We start from the raw sequence: 6,000 nt of genomic DNA, 5'->3' as shown, positions 1-6,000 counted from the left end.
GCTGTACCCAAATACCAGCCCATGAGGCTCCCTGACCCTGTCACTCCCGGGGCCCCTTCTCCAGAACAGACACTGACTTCCGTTCAGATGGAGCCTCCAAACTAGCGTGAGAGGTCCATCCTGTACCAGCTGGGACCCTGGGGGAAGGTGGATGGTCTGGAGGGCTCCAGGGACCTGTTCTGCGGCCTCCCCCCTTGGAGACCAGCTGCCTCGAGGGAAGGAGGGGGCAGCCCTGGGCTCTCCGCTCCAGGGAAAGGGGACTGAAGCCCACCTTGGCTAACAGCCCTTCCTCCCAGATTCCACTTGGTTATGCTGCTCTCAGAGGCACCTTCTTACCCCCTGGAGAGGACCACTTGTCTCCGAGGGTCGCTGTCCCCCAGCAAACCCACCTGAGAGTCACATCATCTTGGTTCTAGTCACATGTTCTTATCAGGGGCCTGGGAGAGGACCCAGGGGCACCAGCATGCGGGTCCATCTGGAACCTCCTTGGGCAAGTAGCTCCCAGAGCCTCAGAGCCCGTGAAGGGTGAAGACAAGGACCCAGATGGAGTCCCTGAGCACAAGGGTCACATATGTGCCTTGAATGGAAGTCTCGCTTCTACTTGTCGTGGCGATGGGCGGGGACGGTGTTGGGAAATAGCTCACTGGGGGAAAACTTTTTTATTTTCCAACTGATACAAGCCGCAGCCACAATGTGTCCCTCCAAGGCGAACTGTTCCCTGTTCCCACAATGCAGAGCTTCAGAAGGGTAATAAACCACACTCATTCCCGAGCGAGGCCGGTCTGTCTGTCATCTCTTCGTCATTACCCCGTGGCCTCAAGCTCCCAGCAGAGGACTGCGGTGCAGCCGCAGAGGTGATCTCAAGAGTCAGGGCGCGGCCAGCCCAGCAGCCCTTGGGGGACCCCAGAGCGACATGGTGGGGTGCAGCCTGGTCCTTGCTTGGGTTCCTTCCGTTTCTCAGAAGTGCTGCTGGTGCAACCCCAAACCTCCCCCCTGCCAAGACTCGGAGGGATCCAGGGTGCACACCTAGTTCAGGGAGTTGGGCTGGGGCTTCGACGTAACTTGGTACAAGTGGAGGGGACATGGGATTTGAGTCAGCAACATCGGTGTTGGAAGCCGCCGCAGTGGACTCAGTCAGGACCCAACGTGAGACGTGACCCTGTCATTTCTTGGCAAATGATGGACACTCTCGGCCTCAGTGTCCTGACTGCAATGGGACAATGGGCTTAGTGCACCCTCACAGGGTCTGGGTGAGGCCCCTGTAAGGGCATCAGTCAGCATTTGCTGGGTAAGCAGAAGGGGACAGCCGGGTCTCTGTCCCAGGAGCCCACAGCCAGATGAGGGAAGCATCATCGTCACTGTGTTGGATCGGAAGGAGCAAACCTCTCTTGACCCAGTTTATTTTATTTTACCATTTTTTAATTTTTTTAATGTTTATTTATTATTGAGAGACAGAGAGACACAAAGTGTGAGCGGGGGAGGGGCAGAGAGAGGGGGAGACACAGAATCTGAAGCAGGCTCCGGGCTCCGGGCTCCGAGCTGTCGGCACGGAGCCCGACGCGGGGCTCGAACCCACAAACCGTGAGATCATGTCCCGAGCTGAAGTCGGTCGCCCAACCGACTGAGCCACCAGGCGCCCCTCTTGACCCAGTTTAAATACAGTGAGCTTGTTGTCAGGATGAGGGGGATATCCCGGGACTTAACTGCCAGGAGAGAGCGCATCTCTCCCGGCCTCTCTCTGGGATATTTGCCCTCTGCCCCTCTCTGCGTGCCAGCCCCATGCCCAGGTGACAGGCAGTGCTGGGCCTGCTTTCCCATGACGTAGCCTCGTGGGTAGCTTTCATTCTCAGCCGTACCCCCAAACCCCCAGAACCAGAACCATCTGCCAGACGTCTCATCGTCCCCAGATTCCCAGGACAGGAGTCCCATTAGCCCTGGTCTGATTGGGGTGGACGGGGCCTGGTCTTCTGGAACAGAGGGGGGACTTTTTTTACAACCAGGGGCAGAACAAGATGTCTTTGGAAGGTGTGTAGGTGCATCTCCAGTAGAGACAAAGAGACTTGCATCGTCGGCTGTGGGAGCCCACGAGGGGCAGAGGCCTTGTGTGTGTGTGTGTGTGTGTGTCCTAGGGGATCTCACAGAAGAGGAAGATTTAACCCAAGGTCACAAGCTTCCAGGGGCTGGACTAGGCCTTCTGTAGGTCCCTACCTTCAGTACAAGGTCCGACTGGAGGAGATCATGAATGAATGAGTGAATGAACCACCATCAAAATATGGGTGGGTTTGGGGCATCTGGGTGGCTCAGTTGGTTGAGCATTTGACTCTTGATTTTGGTTCAGGTCATGATCCAAAGGGATCATGGGATTGAGCCCCACATTGGGCTCCTTGTGGAGCATGGAGCCTGCTTAAGATTCTCTCTCTCCCTCTGCCCCTCCCCCATTTGCACGAGGGCTCTCTCTCTACAAAAATAAATAAATAAAATAATAATTAAAAAAAAAAAAACCAACACGGGTGGGCTTGGTGGTGAGGCCTATATCAGAGCTCACAGGAAGGGTCCGTGGACAGGCCAGGCAGGGCCAAGGGGACCACCCAGCAGGCCGTGGGCTGACCCCACAGGGAGCAGAGAGCCCGGATGAACTTTGACCTAACAATTCACTTCTAGGACTTCATTCCAAGGAATTACTTGCACAAATACACAAAGCTATTTACTACAGCATGGAAGCAACCTACATTTCCATCATAATGGGATTGAAACACTGCACACCATGGGGCCCCTCACAGTGGAATCCAGGCTCCATTAGGGAGGATAAAGTGGGTCTGTGCGCCTGGTGTGCAGAGGGCCGCCAGATGCATTGGGAAATGACACACAGCTTGTGTAAGGAAAATCAGGGACGGGCAGGCGGTGTGACCTCACACCGGGATGAAGAGGGTGGAGGGATAGAGGCTGCGGAGCCGGGAAGGGATTCTTACTCACTGTAAACCCTTTTGTTTTCCTCTTTTTTATGTCTGTTTCTGTTAGAAAGCAGTTATTAAACACGGAATATAACAACAGACAAAACTTGTGTGGTGCCTTTCTGGCAGGAAGGGAGCGTGTTATTGCCCTTGAACCTAGAGGTGGGTGACCTTGGACTAGACTGGGGGCTCAGGCTGACTCCAGGGTAGGGGTTGCAGAGGGAGAGGGATGGGGGAGGGTGTGGGGGGGTTGGTCCCCACAGGTGGATCCAGGAGGGAGCAGGGAGTGACAGCAGGCTCAGGGCAGGGGCTGAGGGAGGCAGGAACCCCGGCGGTCTGGCTGGGCCCCGGGCACACAGATCAGCGCCGCAGCAGAAATAATTTCGTGAACGCGAGCAGTCGGAATGGAATCCTGTAAAGATCACCACTGCTGTGATGGGCGGCCGCCCATCGTGTGTCTTGGGCGGTACTAGGCCATTTTCACATCTGATCTCCCTGACTCCTCTGAAGACGGCAGGTCATGAGCGCTGTGAGGACGCCCACTGTCCAGACGAGGAAGCTGGGGCTCGAGGGAGTGGGGCATGGGGTCCAGGGGACACAACGGGCAGCCGCAGAAGAGGGGACTTGGAACGCGGGACTGTCTGGTCCCAGGCTGTGCAAGTTTTCAGAGATGCTGAAGGCCCCAGACACGCAGCGGACACCAGGGCGAGCAGGCGCAGGCAGGGTCTTGTCTCAGGTCACCCCTGGGGGCTGGAGCCAGCTGCTGCGCGGACCTTGGCTGGTCCTGGTTCTGGCCCTGTGACTGGGTGGCCCGGAGCATGCTGAAACTCGACGCTGGCTCAGGTCTGTGATGGGGATGGTGACTCCTTGCCAAGGCCTGCTTGGTGGGATCTGTGTCTGGGCACCTGAGCCCTAGGGGAATGTCCTGACTGCATGTGGCCTGGGAGGTGGTGACTTTGCAGAAAAGATTCGCCGTTTCCTCTGAAGGTGTCTTTTCCAAGCCGAGGCTAGGGGCACTGTGAACTTGACTGCTAGGTGCCCTTGAGGAAGGAGGGGTCCAAAGGAAGCAAGGGAGGGGCCTGGGGAGAAGGCCTGGGAGTTCTCTCCCTCTGAGACTCTAATCTCCGCCCCACCCTGGGCCACTGGGTGGCTGTGGACATTGGCCTTTGTGTCCAACAGACACAATTGCAGGGAGGGGCTTGGGAACCGCATGCCTGAGCTGGGCATTTGCTAGGGAATGGGGTCAGAGCATGAGCTGGCAGGACTAGGTTTATTTAGAAGAATTTGGTGAATTTGTGATTTTTAATAAAAGTAACTGCAACACGGAAAAACACGAGTACCTCCTGTTCTCACGGTTACCTGCACAACAGTTACCAGCACAAACGCCCAGGACCATCTCCCCCGCTCTCCCTGCCCATGGCCACCCCCACCGCCCTGAGATGCTTGGCCATAGTTAAGCAGAAATACGTAGGATTAACTTATTTTTGTTACATGGGCTTGGTTGGATTTACCACATTCAACTAACATTTCTTAAGTACCTACTGTGTTTTTGTACAGCCTAAAACCCTGCTGGATGTATTACACACATCACTTCTTGTAATCCAAATAAGAAGCTTGTGAGGTCATTATCCCCATTTTACAGATGAGGCCATTGAGGCTCAGAGAGCCTGGGAGACTCACACGGCCCGGCTGGGAGGATGGACACACATTTGGGCCTCGCTCCTGGTGTCACATCTCAAGTTCCTCCCGAGGCTTTGAGCACCTTCTCTCTTGTGAGTCCTGGGAGCTGACCCAGATGTCGCCATAGCCTGGGAAGTCCTGTGGCTGGGGCCCTGTCCCCCCACCACCCCCAGCCTCTCTGTTCTCCCTCCCCTCTCCCCTAACACCCAGGGCCCATCTAGTCCCCGAGCATCCAGCTCTGGGATGGAAGAAAGCAGTTCAGACCCTGAGCCTGGGACTTCCTAGTGAGGTGAACCCCCAGCCTCAGCCTCCTCGTCTCTCAAATGAAGATAAGAAGAACCAATCATTGGGGGACATACTGGCCCTAAAGCACCGAGGGCCGTGAGGTCCTTGTCACTGTTATGAGTGATACGTGGGGAGTGGGGAGCCGAGCAATCTGCAAGCCGAGGCTCCCAGACACAGGCAGATCGACATGACAGCGGCCCCTGGCCCTCGGCCACCATCCAGTCTTGCCCTCTTGTCCTCCCTCAACCTCTCAGGGGCCAAGCCCGAAGGCTCTCTCGGTTCCCTTGCCTGCCTCCTATGCCACCTTCCTTGCTGTGACTTTAAGAAGCAGTGCCCATCCCCCCAGTCCAGGGGCCCCCTAGCCCAGGATTTTGAAGACATGAGTGTGAATGATGGTACTGGGCCCGCCTGGCTGTCCGCGGGGGCAGGGGCAGCTTCTGGAATGGACACCCTTGTTCCACAGTCAGCCCGTAGTCCACACACACCAGATCCTGTTCTCGAAGCCGGCGGGGAGGAGAGCAGGGAGCAGAAACAGGAGACCCCGCTGTGCGGCTCCGCGGCCCGGCCACACGCACTCTGGCAGCGAGGAAGGCCGGGATGCTGTGGTGGACATTTGTCATTCACTTGGGCCACCCAAACCCAGTCCTGAGCTCCTGAGTCTCAGTGGGGCAGGAGGTGGGGAGACCCCTTTCTCCTCTCTCTGGCGGCAATAGTCTTTGCTGCAGAAGCGGCCGTGGTGTGACCGCCGGGTCTCAGGATCACTGAGCGCGAGCTCCACATTGGACCAACCCAATGGCACCGTGCGGATGGTGTGGGCAGTGCTTCTGGAAGCTCCAGCCCTCCTAACCAGGTCCTTCCAATGAGACCGTTTTTTGCTGACAGTGCAGACCCAGCTTCTGTGCTTATAGCCAAGAGCCCCGATTGGTAGTCATACTGGGGTTGGCTCGTCCCTGTGCACGGTCCCTACTGACCCTTGTCCCAACCTGACGTGGAGCCTTGTACCTTTCAGTTCTTTTTTTTTTTTTTTTAATTTGTTTTTCCAAACGTTTATTTATTTTTGGGACAGAGAGAGACAGAGCATGAA

This window comes from Puma concolor, chromosome B4 (genome assembly GCF_028749965.1).
Source record: "Puma concolor isolate L17-30 chromosome B4, mPumCon1.1.hap2, whole genome shotgun sequence".
In the NCBI taxonomy this organism is placed as follows: Eukaryota; Metazoa; Chordata; class Mammalia; order Carnivora; family Felidae; genus Puma; species Puma concolor.
Note: the sequence above shows the minus strand (reverse complement) of the source record.